General features: G+C 39.0%; 1 long non-coding RNA gene across 1 annotated transcript; it reads left to right on the forward strand.

The window, feature by feature from the left end:
* Positions 1-1,182: 1,182 nt before the first annotated feature.
* On the forward strand, positions 1,183-13,600 carry LOC107838411 (uncharacterized). The gene is made up of 3 exons (XR_001664468.1): positions 1,183-1,313; positions 6,004-6,006; positions 13,591-13,600. It is a non-coding gene; the product is annotated as an uncharacterized LOC107838411 (long non-coding RNA).
* The last annotated feature ends 577 nt before the right edge of the window (positions 13,601-14,177 follow it).

Below are 14,177 nucleotides of genomic sequence, written 5' to 3' on the forward strand. Positions count from 1 at the left end.
AGACTTTCATCAGCTTTTATTGCTCCATAAACACGCCTCTGGATGGTGGATGAAGGGCTGTGGTAACATTGTTCATTTGTGGTGATATGATCCATGAAAGTGTAGGACTACTGTAATGCAGATAAAAATTTATGATGGACACTGTTCGTACATCAGCATTCAATTATTCTCTGATGTAATCGTATAAGAGCACAGCGACCCAAGAGCATGAAGCTTCCAATTAGTTTGTTGTTCATCTTGAAAAGCACAAAAGAAAGAAATAGGACATTTTTAACCTGAAGCAGTTATACTAAATAAATAATAATCACTGCTAAAAATCCAGCTTATGAGATGAAACCATAGTATGATATAAACACATTACATGTTTATTGCATGTTATTTCACATATACGCCCAATGCTGTAGGACAAAAAGATGATTCTTTTACTTGCCGTCCACAGCCATGTAGCCCTGGTGCAATTCTGTTACCAGAATGAAAGCTGGAGATATAAGAGTTGTTAATGTGGTGCGATGTGCCACAGCAGAGGGAAAACGAATGCAGAAAAACAGCTGAATAACAAGTCAAAACTACTCATACTCTTCTTTTTTCTCACTCTGTCGGCTACACTACACACACACCTGTTGCCATAGCAACTCACTGACAACAGTTCCACTGGTGTATCAGGATTCAACACCGAAAAACATGCAAACATTTCCAGCACAAAGAACGAAAAATTCAGTCCGTTAAAGTTTCATGATGTCAGGCTTGATGTATTTTTTGATTATTAATCAGTGACTGTCTGAACACAGCGACGTTAGATGAGCTAATTTAAACACCTGCTCTACTGATGACCTGTCAGAGAGTTGGTGTGTGGGTCGTCTTTGTTTTTTGTTTTTTTACTGAACAAAAAACAGGATTCCACAGCATTTCTACAATCAAGTTAGCAAAGCTGACCTAGTGTCCTGTCTGCTGCTTTTTCTTTTAAAATAAAGCTTTTTCCTGATGTGTTAAATATGATCGTGCTACAGTTGTCATAGTGTTGACAATTAGTAGCAAAGCATTGCATCTCTTTTTCTTTTTTATATTGAGCGTGCACTTAAGATTTAGAACATCATGTTGATAAATTAACAAATTTAACCATTGGTTAATCAGTTACCCTTTTGTGTGTTCACTTGTTGTTTTGCAGGCAGGGGTGCTGCCAGGAATCTTGGGCCCCCTGACAAAAAATTAAATTGGGCCCCCTGCCCCGCGCAGCTGCTGTTACAATTTCTTGAGTCTATCTGACCCATCAAAAGCGTCACAATCTCAAAGGCTTGGAACTGCCTTGCTTTCTTGTTTATTGATACTGATAACTAGTACAATGTTTACTGCTCATGAATTTTACATGCAAGAGTAAAATTCAGTCCACATCCAGTATGCAAGTATGTTGCTTAATTTTTTTCTATTAGTTTTAGATACTGAAATGTCTCCCCATGAGCAACAGTCAAAAGCAACGTGCAACTACACATAAACAATCCAGACTTCTAAAAATGCTATTTAGTTGCATTTTATTCAAGCTGCAGTACATAACTTTAATAAAAAAAATATGTTTTCTCCATATTTCACAATGTCATAGCAGTTTGTTATGAGACAGATAATCTGTGAAAACAATCAATCTCCTCCATCTCCTTCCTGAATTACTGGTTAAAGTAATGAACCATTCTGACTAAAACAACCAATCAGAACCAGTAGGACACTCTTAGCGCTGTCAATCATCCTCATTCACTCACTGCTAAATATGCTAATGGTGCAGAAACAACTTATTGTTACAGGAAAATTGTTTATCTGCTATCACTGGTAGCTATGCTTACTAGACTAAACATTTACAACAGGCTATGCTAGCTGCAGAATAGCACAGAGCAAGGGGGAGGAAGGATGAGCAGCACCACATAAGATTGTGATTGACAGCACTAAACCTCTCCTGCCACTGACTGGTTGTTTCTAGCACTGGGAGAAAGCAGAGGAAATAGATTTTTCACAGATTACCTCTCATACCATACTGTCACAACATGACAGTTTTAAAAAATATGTGGAAAAAATATTTATATAAAAGTGACATAATGCAGCTTTAATTTCACTCAGAAGACAACGGGTCAGGAGGGACGTGGGTTAGAGCTGCTGCTGACTGACTCACCTGTTAAGTGGTAAAAGGCACAGGGAACAAGTTAAATATATGAATATGTTGGTAATTTTTTTCCTTAATTCATTAAATGCTAGTGAAATGGAGGCAAACAGTAGTTTGTAGCTAAGCTAATTATGCTACATGGTTGATAATCTCACACAGTCTACTCACCTCTCATGAAGAAAACATGGGTTATAAATTAACACTCTTGCCTTTTTCTCTCTCTCCCTCTATTTTGTTTTTGAAAACCTGATTCTATAACTTTTCTTAGCAGCATAGTAACTGCTACAGTCGTTCATGTCTTTCACTGTCTGCTGCTAACAGCGTCACTCTCAGGCGCTCCAAGCAGGAACAAACCATTTAACGCAGACAGGGGGGTCAGGGCAAATATGGATGTGTGTTTTTTGATCTGGGAGTGGGAACATTAAATTTTTACTGCTAAAAACAATNAACCTGATTCTATAACTTTTCTTAGCAGCATAGTAACTGCTACAGTCGTTCATGTCTTCCACTGTCTGCTGCTAACAGCGTCACTCTCAGGCGCTCCAAGCAGGAACGAACCATTTAACGCAGACAGGGGGGTCAGGGCAAATATGGATGTGTGTTTTTTGATCTGGGAGTGGGAACATTCAATTTTTACTGCTAAAAACAATCTTTGAAAATACAATATGGTTAATTTTGTATTTCACAGGGCCCCGATTTTTTTATTTTTATTTCTATGAACGAAAAATAAATAAATAAATAAATTGTGGAGGGCCCCCTGTTGGTTTGCCACATGTGCCAAAGAAATATATAGCATTCACTGCCAAGGCGGAGCAGGAGTGAAGGAAGTTAAATAAAATAATGATGGAACAGGAAACTGCGGTTCTAGCTATTCAGGATCTTGCTTTAATGCCTTTAAATGTGTGAAAGTCTAAGCCTCCTGGTAGATGGTCCTTCAGAGTACATCATGTGAAAACACTGAGAACATTTTGCACTGTCACCGCTGTGAGCTGCAATATATCAACATAAAGCATCATCTCCCCACACGGCTGCTTCTGATGCCTAGCTTACTGTACCGGCCAAACGGATGGGAGTCTTTGAGGTTTTGTTGATTTTTTTTTTACATCAGGACACAAATAACCAATGGTCTCCTTACTTAATGTGTGGCAGTCTACCCACAAGAAACACTTGACATTCAATTTTCAGCATGTACGAAGTCCTATCTGCAATGATTTTGACCTAAGTGAAGTTCCAATCACACGAAATTGGTGTCAAACGTTGGTGCTGCGTTTGTGCAGCAAAACCTTTCATTTTAGCTGCCATCATTTTAAAGATACTGATAAAAAGGTTTCCAGAGGACATCAGAGCTCAACCAGCCCCTCACAAACCAAATAGTTTTCAGTAATATCTTCAAAATAAGAGCAGCATTATTTGAAGCACAAGTTTTACTGTGCAAAGCAGCACAAGCATAGTGAGGTTGATTAACCCCAAATTTGTTTCATTTTGTAAATTAAACAATTTACATTAAATTGTTCAATTTACAAATGAAGCAATTCATAAATTAAACAAAATATTTAATTTAAATTGTCATCAGAGTTTGACCTCTGATGACCTATGGTACAAACGTAGCATAAACGCAGCAGAGTTGATGACCGGGGAAGAGGTGGGTCTGGTTGACCGTTTCATATTTAAACTGCCAATATCTTCAAAACAAAACATTATGAGCACAAACAAAAAGTTATAAACACAAACATAGCATTGTTTCCTACTACTATCCTACTAAAAGAAAGTGTGACGTGCAGGCAGACATCTGCACCATACAATATAGTCCAGCCTTGTTCATAAACCAGTTATTTGAAACATTTGGCAGCATATAACAGCAATTTCACTCAACGAAGAGTCTGCACCAAAATAGAGCTGCAAAGAAAATGTTTTTAACGTTGAAAAAAATCTATTATTTCTAGTAGCACAGCTAGGAAAGAGAATATAGATAAAAACATAAAATAGCAGAGACTAAAGGCTCTCCCATAATTATTTTTATTGATGAAGTTGAGTGACGAAAAATGTGTCGTCTCTTTCGCAGGGAGGCTTTCTCCTCCCATCCTGACACCAGGCCTGGTTCCAACTATTTGTCACTATTTGTATTTTGCTGTGTAAATGTATATCTACCCATAGTTCACAGGTACATGTTGCTATTAATTATAGCAGTTACTTTTTTTCCCAGTAGAGGATGTTCATGTTCTTTGGTAAGTTAGTCATGCTTAGTCAGCAATATAAAAGTTTACAAGCTTCAATACCATACGCTATGTAAAGAATTCTGATGTTTTTCTGTCAACTCTGCCAAATGGCTAAAAACCCCCTGAGAGAACTTGAGAAGTCATTGTCTGCGAAGGAAGTTGTGTGCAGAAAGGTGTTGTGCTCTGTTCATTTGATGGATGCAGGCACAGAGGGGGGAACCTGGACGCGATGTGTGCTGAAGGTGGAGGGGTGACCCCATGTGTTTAAGGCGAGTGAAAATATGAACGTCCCACAACCACATCGACTGTTGCCATAAATCTCCACTTTCAGAAACAGAAAAATATCAATAGCAATTGTACTTCAAATCAATAAGTTTGGTGGTTAAACCCTGAAACTGAGCTTAGGGAATCAATGACATCAGTTTAAGGGTTTGTTGCAGCATATTTCAGTTGTGAGGTGCATAATAACAGGCAGATGTCCAATGTCTTTATGCAATGGAACCTGTGGAGGAAGCCATGATTGAGAGCAAATATGATGGTAGCTACCATTCAAGGAAAGCAGATGTAGAAGATACTGAGGGAGCTTTAGAATAGAATAGAATGAAACATTGTACAATCACATTTGGGTACAATTCTCCAGAAAAAAACAAAGTCTCACTTAATGAAAGACTAAATAATTACTTATATTTCACCTATTCCTTGATAAAAAAAACATAAAAAACTGAAAAAATAGACAAGGTCCCATAAATAGGCTAATGTGTCGATCTGCTTACACAGAAAGAACAGGGAGTTCAGGTTTAATGATGAATTACAGATGTGCTCCATGTCTGTCTCACAGCTGACTCATACTGGAAGGTGGATGAAATCGCTCTGCTATAAATGATGTCACCACTGTCCAATACAGAGAAGAAAACAGCTTTTTTTCACTCTTTGACCCTAAAATAGTCAGTGAGTCAACTGTGTAAAATGTCAACAAGTTTAGGCAGAATTATTGCATCTCACCAAAAAAAATAGCAAAGCTACACACACACACACAAAAACCTGTTTTGTTGCAAAAACCAAACCAATTTTTGGTGTATTTTGTTGGGAGTAATTTGGACCAATCCAGTCCTCAGCTGCTGTAACAGGACAGGAGTGGTGGTTTTCTCAACCTTGTAGGTGAATGCTATGAAATCTGATGAATCCCAACTTTGGGAGCACAGTTCTGAAACTTTTGTCCAACACCGTACACACAAACAAAGAATATGAAGGTGGGACAATCGTACTTCGACCTTTGACCTTGTCAAGGTGGATAAAATAATGACCCATCAAGGTTTCTACTAGAAAGTTGAAGATGAGAGGACTTTCATTTGTTCAACACCCCTGTCAAAATAAATAAAACAATGCCTGGACAGAAAGAAAATTCAAGTTGTGCAATGGCAAAGTCCAGGTTTATAAAGAAGCTGTGGTGTAACCTGAAGTAAAAAAAAAGTCAAGGTGTCCAAAAGACTCCTACTAAAGGACACTGAAGGATAAAGTTGTCACAATCCCTGATTGTTTCAGTTTGGCTTTTCATCTGCTTTTATACAGTAAATAAATCATTGTTTATTCATGTCAGCTTAGATCTTTTCTGATGACTTCATCCCTTTGTATTTTGTTTCTTAGTGGGTTTTCACACCTGCTTGTCCAGTAAACCGTTCAGGTAGGCATCAAAGTTGCTAAATTTGTTACATTTTTTAGCAGCTATGGTTTGCTTTCTCCAGGTTCTCCGGTTTCCTCCCTCAGCCCAAAAACATGACTGTCAGGTTAATTGGCCTCTCCAAATTGCCCCTAAGTGTGAGTGTGTGTATGGTTGTTTGTCTTGTGTGTCTCTGTGTTGCCCTGCGACAGACTGGCGACCTGTACAGGGTGACCCCGCCTCTCGCCCAGAACGTTAGCTGGTGATAGACACCAGCACCCCTCCCGACCCCACTAAGGGACAAGGGTGTAAAGAAAATGGTTTGCTTTCACACTGCACTGTCAACAAATAAAGGTAATTGAAAAAAAAAAAAAACTGTTCTCCTCCTCACCTGAGGAGTGGCGTTGCACCAAGAACATCTCTGATGGGAAAGTTGATTTCCAAACAAACTGGATTTTCTAGGTGTGATGTGAATGCACCCACAATTTATTCTTTCATTTTGTTTCTTTTTTTTGCATTTCTATCAAGCTTCCTTAGGTTACTGTTAGTCTTCTCTTTAGCTTCTCTCATATTAATAGTCTGCTTCCCACTTCTTCTTTTTTGGCTCTAGTGGCCTTTATTTGATAGTTAATTGACAGGAAAGTGGGTAATGAGAGAAGTGGGAAGACATGTAGCAAAGGTCGCCAAGGCTGGGAATCAAACCTGTGACAGCTGTGTTGAGGACTAAGGTCTACATATGTGGGTTGTGCTGAACCCCTGCGCCACCACAGCACACCCTGCTTCCCACTTCTAATGTATTCATGCTCAACAGTAATCTTCACTCATGCCTTTTGCCTCATCATCCTCATCATAATGACGGATCGTGTGTTTCATCTGATCCGTCACTCAAGTAAGATCTGGATTTTTCACTGTTCAGCACCAGACTCTCGGTTTTCATACCTTGTTCCATGATCTGATTTTCTCTTCCAGATTTTTGTTTTGCTGTGAAATCTTCAATTATACCTTAGCTGAGCAGCTGTCTGTGCATTGGCTCAGTCTCTTCACCACAAAACATGACCAATATTGAATTAAAAGCTGATTGAACAATAGTATGAACACCTATGCCACTAGATTGTTGTAGTTTTTCTCATTTCTTTCAGTTGAACTGTGTCCTACATATCTCACATTAAAAGGAGAAAACAGATTTGAGCAGGTTAATCTTAATTAAATTCATTTTTCTTTAATGTCATAAAAACTTGTGAAGTCTACAGCACTGTTTCATGTTTGCACCATCTGTGAAGGATGTTTGCTGTTTCTGTGGTTTCCAAAACCTCAGAAATTTCTTCATAACTGATGTTTTTAAGTGTTGATTTTAAAGAGGTTTTAGTCTGCTTCAAATAGTCAGACATATTTTATTTAAGACATTTCATGATGTAACAAGTCCTATAGTAAAACAAGCAATCATGACTTGGGTCTCTCTCATAGCAGAGCAGAAACAATCTATAAGGAGGCATTGTACAAAGACATAATCTAAAGTAATATAAAAAGGCAGGCAGCTTAAAGTGTAGAAAGACATTCAGAAACACACATTTTTCTTTCCGCCTATCTTCCTACTCTCTAATGGGGACAATCAAGTAGACTTGAACACTGGCGTGTACATGTGTGAGAACATCTTTGTAGAACTGGAGAGGCCACAGAGAGATAAGCAGGTCTATGATTGCAAGTTAGACTTGAGAGTAAATTCGTACATTTCGAGAAGCCAGGAGAGAGGAAGAGATAAGAAAAGCAAAGTATAAGGTGATGGTGGAGGAGAGGACACGGGAAGGGTATCCAAAGGAAGAAAGCGATGAAGAATTGAGAAGACAAGAAAGAAGACGAGTGAATGTGCCAGGATGGGATGAAACCGAGAAAATGGGGAGGCATATCAGACAGGGGAAGAGCCGAGAACCTTGTTTTTCTCTGATAAGCACGTATCAAAGCTGTCTTGGCTGTCAGATCAAAGACTTGGCGTCACCGCAGAGTCAACCTCTCTGAGCATCATATGTCCAAGGGAGCCTTTGGGATTGGCAATCAGTGATGGGGACAAGCTAAACTGGCTTGGCTGGAAGGAAATGAAGTGTAACGGAGAGTTCATCTAGACGCTCTGGGATTCCCATTATGCAGGAGGATGACTCAAGAACTTAAAAGCGATGTTGATTTAGCATAACACGGTTTTAAGTAAATGAAACCTCACAGTGCTCTCCCATGTGAAAACTCCCACTTTGCCCTCGCACATAGTTAGCTTAAACCACTGAATTTTTTTTTCTTTCATGGAAACTGCACATAAAGTATAATTTCTATTCGTTTTGTTTTATATGCTTGTGTAAGGATTCATTTTTTTGTGTATTTTTCTAATTAACTTAGTTCTTGTGTCGTCTCGTCTGCCAGACGAGACGATCAATCTGCCATCTGTCTGTTCCTGATTACCCTTGTGTATTTAATCCCACCTGTGTCTGTGCTCCCCGTCGGATCCTAGTCGTTGGTCGAAAGTTGAATGTCGTGGTCCAGTCTTGTGTTGCCAGACCTACCAGTGTCTGAGTACCTTGCCTCATTGCTCACATGTGCTGCCTGGACTTCTGTTTTTTTCATCACTAAATCCATCATTTCACTACAACTTGGGTCCAACATGTCCATCCTCACCACAACCACCCTTAATTCATGACAGAAGGGCCTGACCACAAAGTAACGGTAAGGTTTGTGGAAGAAGGACAAAAGAAAAGGAAATATATTCAAAATGGACCTAGCAGAGTTTGAAGGTCTTCAAAAGACCATAAGAGAGTTTATTGACATTGTGGCTCAACCTTGCTCTGCCCAGAGACACTTTGAGGTAAGGTAAGGTAATTTTATTTATATAGAACATTTTCAGCAACAAGTCAATTCAAAGTGCTTTACATGAGTTAAAAGGAAATACAAACAAAATAAACCAAAGGAAAGAAAAAAAAGATGTCTAACGTTGTTCAAAAGTCTGTAAACTAGGTGCTCCTGTTCAGGGTTGCTAAGTATCTAAGACCATTTCTAAATAGTGAGTACTCTACAGTTTCTGATAAAATAAGCTAAAGAATGACTGATCTAATTCCTTTTCTGGGTTAAAGGTAATAGAAACTAAGCAGTGACTGTTCCTGTTAAGTATTTCTGGATTCCAAGTTCGTATTTATTCTAATTTTAATTCTGATTCCATTTCTGGGCTGTATAATATTGATCTAAATAGTGCGTACTCCACAATTTCTGATATTACTAATAAACTAAAATAGTCCTTTTCTGGGTTGAATAGGGAGTACTCCACAGTTTCTAAAACAAAAAAGAGGAAAGGACACAGTTGGGCAGATGGCAACATTAAGACAAAACAAAGGGGCAAAACAAAGACACGAGTGAAGGCGGTGACGTCAAAGGGCCACAAAGAAACGTTACTGAGCGCCCTGGCAGAGTCCGATAAGGTGTTGTTTATCTAGGAATCTCCTTAGGAGCGTTCAGCTTCGCAACTCCATGGAATCAGGAGGGGGTGAGGAGGGAAGAGCGTTGTGTTTGCATAGTTTCAAGGAGATCAGAGATATGCAGCCCTTCCAAGGCCACACGGGGAAAGCCAATTCATAAACAGAATGTCTTAGGTCGGGAAGATTATGAATTTCAAACTTCCCTAAAGTCTCTCCGATACATCTCAGTTCCCAATCATCCAGATTAGGTTAGTCATTCCACTGAGCCGAAACTAGCAACTTCTCCAAGATCGATTCTATCCGGTTAGTGAGTTTTAGAGTCCTCATCTCTGTCCACACCAACAGTCTGAGCGTTCGCTAGTTCGGCCAAGTCCGTCACAAATTTGTCAATAATCCAGGAATCCACAAGCTCCAAACAGCAGAAATCCTGTTATCATGAATACATCCAGGGTGAATCCCGCCGGGTGTGTCCCTGCAGGACAAGAGGCTCTCCTGTGCCCAGACTTCTCGTCGAAAATTTTATCAATTGCATTGAGAGACCAGTTGACCAGATCCATAATTTGTAGATTTGGAGGATGTGCAAAGAAAGGCTACAAAAATATAAGAAAAGAGAAAAAGACAGGAGAAAAACAGAGCAAGCAGGACAGGCAAGGGCAGGGAAGGAGCAGAGGAAAAAAGCGTCCGCCTTCATTGAGAGCAAGAAAGCTCTCGATGAAGTGGCCACAAATGGTCTCATTGCCCTGCAGAACTGGTCTCCCCTCCGCCCCCCCTGGATGGACTTAACGGAGCTGATGGAGGACGCAGATTAGTACAGCTGGTCAATTCTGGCAGTGATTACCGGGGACCCACGGCCACCCAAGCCAGATATCCCAATCTTCCGCTCCTCCTCCACAGCTCCAGTCACCCCTCCATCCTCAGCACCAGCCACAGCTTATGCCCAGTAAGCGGGCCAAGAAATTCCCCGGCATATCCCAGTGCTCCATCCAAACTTCTTAGTGCTCCGCCGGCAGCTAGCCTCCAAGAGCCCGAGCATGTACCTGTGCAGCCTGCCTGTGCTCCCGGTCCTCCTGTTGGTGCTCTGGAGCTTCCTCGTGGTTCCAGCCGGTCTCCCACCGCCCTCTGCCGCCTCTTTGTGGGTTCGTGTGGCTTCCCGGCCGTCCACTGATCACTTTTTGTGTGTCCTTCGTATGTTTTGGGTCTACAACAGCAAAATGACTTTAGGTGGTTCATGTCATTTCCCTTCGTTCATTATAGACTGCTGCTCAGAGTTAGTCTATGTTTGAATCTGGGTTACATTCTGAATCACATTTTTGTAGAGTTTAAAGCCAAGACCTTAAAAAAGATTGTTACTTAGATACTGCTGAGTACTAGCTGTTCATTTGAAAAGGTTAAATTTCATGTACAGGGTGAAATGTGACTTAATTTCATACTTTCATTTCTCTTGCAGAAGACAATTAGTACCAAAATATGTAAATAACATAGCCTCCCTGTAAGCCCCTGAAGTAATGAAAAAAGGGCTAAATGTCAGAAATTGGAGCAAGAACTTTAATTATCTTTTCTTCTCTTAAAGTAACTTTTATGAATGAATTTTAACATTTTTGCCAACATTCACATTCCCCTGTGTATGATATTGCCATTATCACACAGATGTTCTTTTGATACTGAAAGACGACTTAGTTTTTAATGTAAACACTGACAATGTACTTAAGAAACTAGCATTTATTTTCTTATTTTGCCAGTAGATTTTTTTTTCAATAGTTGCCTCATGTATAGCTGGGATTCCTTTTTGTTCTGTCCATCAATCAGTAAAAGAACTACTCTGCCTCCACATGTCTGCCTGCAACAATCAAATTTTCCCAATAACTGCATGAAACCTGTTTTAGTAGTAAAAGCGACATTACCATCTGACTCTGATGAAAACCCATCCCAAGGGCTGCTGTTGGTGTGTAGCAGAAATGACAAATGATGTAAGAAGAATCAAAATAAAACCAAAATGGAGATTGCCGTGTTGTCTTAAAATTGTTGTGTGACCTTTAGCAAATTAAGAAAAATAAATACAAATGACCATATTCTATTTCCACTGAAGCTTATATGCAAAAGACTGAAAGTTCAACAAGCTGAGCAAGTTCAATGAGCCTTGTTCAGCTTTAATCTGCTGCTTTTTGCATGATTTTCACTTTCAAATTAAAGTAAAATTATAATGATGAAAATGATAGAGATCACAACAAGAAACTGCAGTCAAGCATGAGGAGAAACACACTGTAGCTCTTTGATTTAGGCAGAATCAGAATAGCAGTCACCTCAGTGATGATGATGGTTCTCATCATTCTAAGTATGATTAAGAATGTAAATGCTTTTGTCTTTCTAGAAATGTAAAACCTAGAAACAACTTCAAATTGTTTAACGTTCCTCTACAACCAGAAGTGATTTGCATAAAAGCTACAAGTTCACCACTCACACTTTCTGACCAGCAGGGAAGAATAATGACAAAGAACCATGAATGTGTGTAGATTACAACAGATGCTAAACTAAATACATTTCAATATGCCCTGCTTCATGGCTGTGGGTGAAGTCAAAGTTAAGGCACTTAGGAGTCCTTGAGAAACTGTCAAAAATGGTAATATAATGAATAACTTGTGACATTTATATTTTACACTACAACAGATTGCTGTGTGGAAAACTCTCACAAAATTATGTAGGTACTTTTCCCCCTGTTGGTTTTGATTTTTCTCCCTACAAGAAAATGAATAGTTACTGATATTGAAGTAGAGGTAATGCTTGCATGTTACTGAATCCAACAAATATTCCACTGAATATTTGTCATGTTGTGACAAGTACTTAGTCACAACATGACTAAGTACTTGCTGATCACTCCTTCGTTGGAACACACAGCTATAAGACGTTTGTTGTTTTTGGTCACCAGGGTTTGGATTCAACTCAGGAGGGTTTCCAGACTGCAGTCTGGCTGTTACTCAATGACTTCAGTGTGATTCTTCAACAGCCACTCCTTCGTTGGCTTTCAAGTATGTTTTGGGTCATTGTGATTCTGGAATGTCTGTGACCCATTTTCAGTGTTCTGCTTGAGAGAAGTAGTTTCCTGTCTAAGAGGATGGTCTATGGCCTCATCCATTGACCCCTTCATGTTTAGAAATGTACTACATAATGAGAAAAACAGATCCAGAGCAAAATATTTATGTTCCAAAGGCTTTTTTGCAACAAAGTTTTACTGCAATACTTTTATAAGGCAAAACTTAAATTATATGTCTTTTTTTCATTAGGATTTATGCAATTCATCATGCAACATATAAACATATTGACCAAATTGTGACTTTTACTGACACATATTTCATCCAAAGCCCTGTTCACACAAATATCACCTGGAAAATCCTAATGATGCTGAAAAATGTTCCTGAATGGACAGTGTTTTCAGCAGCAGTTTCCTAACATAAAAGCCCCTTTATATGTAATGTAATGATGACTACACTTTTCTTTGGAGATAATGTTGGATATGTTGCCAAGTTTGCAAAATATGAGCATTAAAGCCATACAGAAGATTGGGCCACAGTGGCTCCCTAACATTCATGAGAGTTTGGAAAAACTGCCACTCACAAATAGCTAGAATCTGTTATTACTTGAGACTCCCTCTAAAAATGGGATTTACAGCCTATTTAATCATTTAAACACTAAATATAACTTAATATGCATACCCAGCTATGTGCTCTGTGAGAAGCACATAGCTGGTGCCAGGAGACACAGGCAAACCTTAGAATTTTTTTATGTTCTGGTCTTGTCTCAAACTTAATTTTAGCAGGTATCCATAAACTTTCGTCCATCAGTATTGACAAAACCTCACATTAGAGTCAAAACAAACAAAAACGGTCTTTCCTACTAACAAAAAGTACAATGGAGTATTATGGAGGGGCAAACAAAAAAAGATTTAAAAATAAAATTACAAGAATAAAGTCATAATACAGAATTAGGTGAATGAACTGGCACGAGAATAGTCAGAAAATTATAAGAGTGACCCCAATACGTCGTCATACACAAGTAACAAACTGAAAGCTTTGAAAAGGTAACAAAAATGAACTTATTTGAATCTTTAAGGAATCTTCTCCAGGTGTTTAGTCCACTGCTGCAGCACATTTCCAAGTAAGAAGTCTTTTCTTCTCCTGTTGGATGAACCTCCATTTGACTTGTTATTATTCTGTATTCCTCATGGTGTAAAAAAGCTGTTTCAGACACTCCAGATTGTGTGTACCATAATAAAGAGCATGATGTTATGGTTCTGCAAAAATCTTGTGCTTCAGGGTGTGAATACATTTGTTTAGGTTAACATTTGTTTACCCTCCCAAGGGCTACGTAGAGACAGAAATAAAATAGGGACGACAGAATGTGGGGGAAAAAACAGCAAACTGTCAGTCACATGTGACTGTGGCCTAGAAAACAAATAGGATAATAAGTTAACAATGAAAAGAGCTACAGAAAAAAAGAAGCTGTAGAAAAGGCAGTACCTTGGAAAACAGAACATGACTGTGTAGGATTGAATGATAAAGTATAACAGCATCAGAAATGAAATGCTGATTGCCTCTGGACCTCTTCGAATATTAATCCAAATGCACAATGAAAAGATCTCATCACAATTACACTTTGGCCGGTGAATCATAATGAACCAGAATGGATTTTTGCATTTAGATTGAGGTTTGGGGTTTATT

The sequence above is a fragment of the Poecilia formosa genome, unplaced genomic scaffold (assembly GCF_000485575.1).
Source record: "Poecilia formosa unplaced genomic scaffold, Poecilia_formosa-5.1.2 Scaffold251, whole genome shotgun sequence".
Lineage (NCBI taxonomy): Eukaryota > Metazoa > Chordata > Actinopteri > Cyprinodontiformes > Poeciliidae > Poecilia > Poecilia formosa.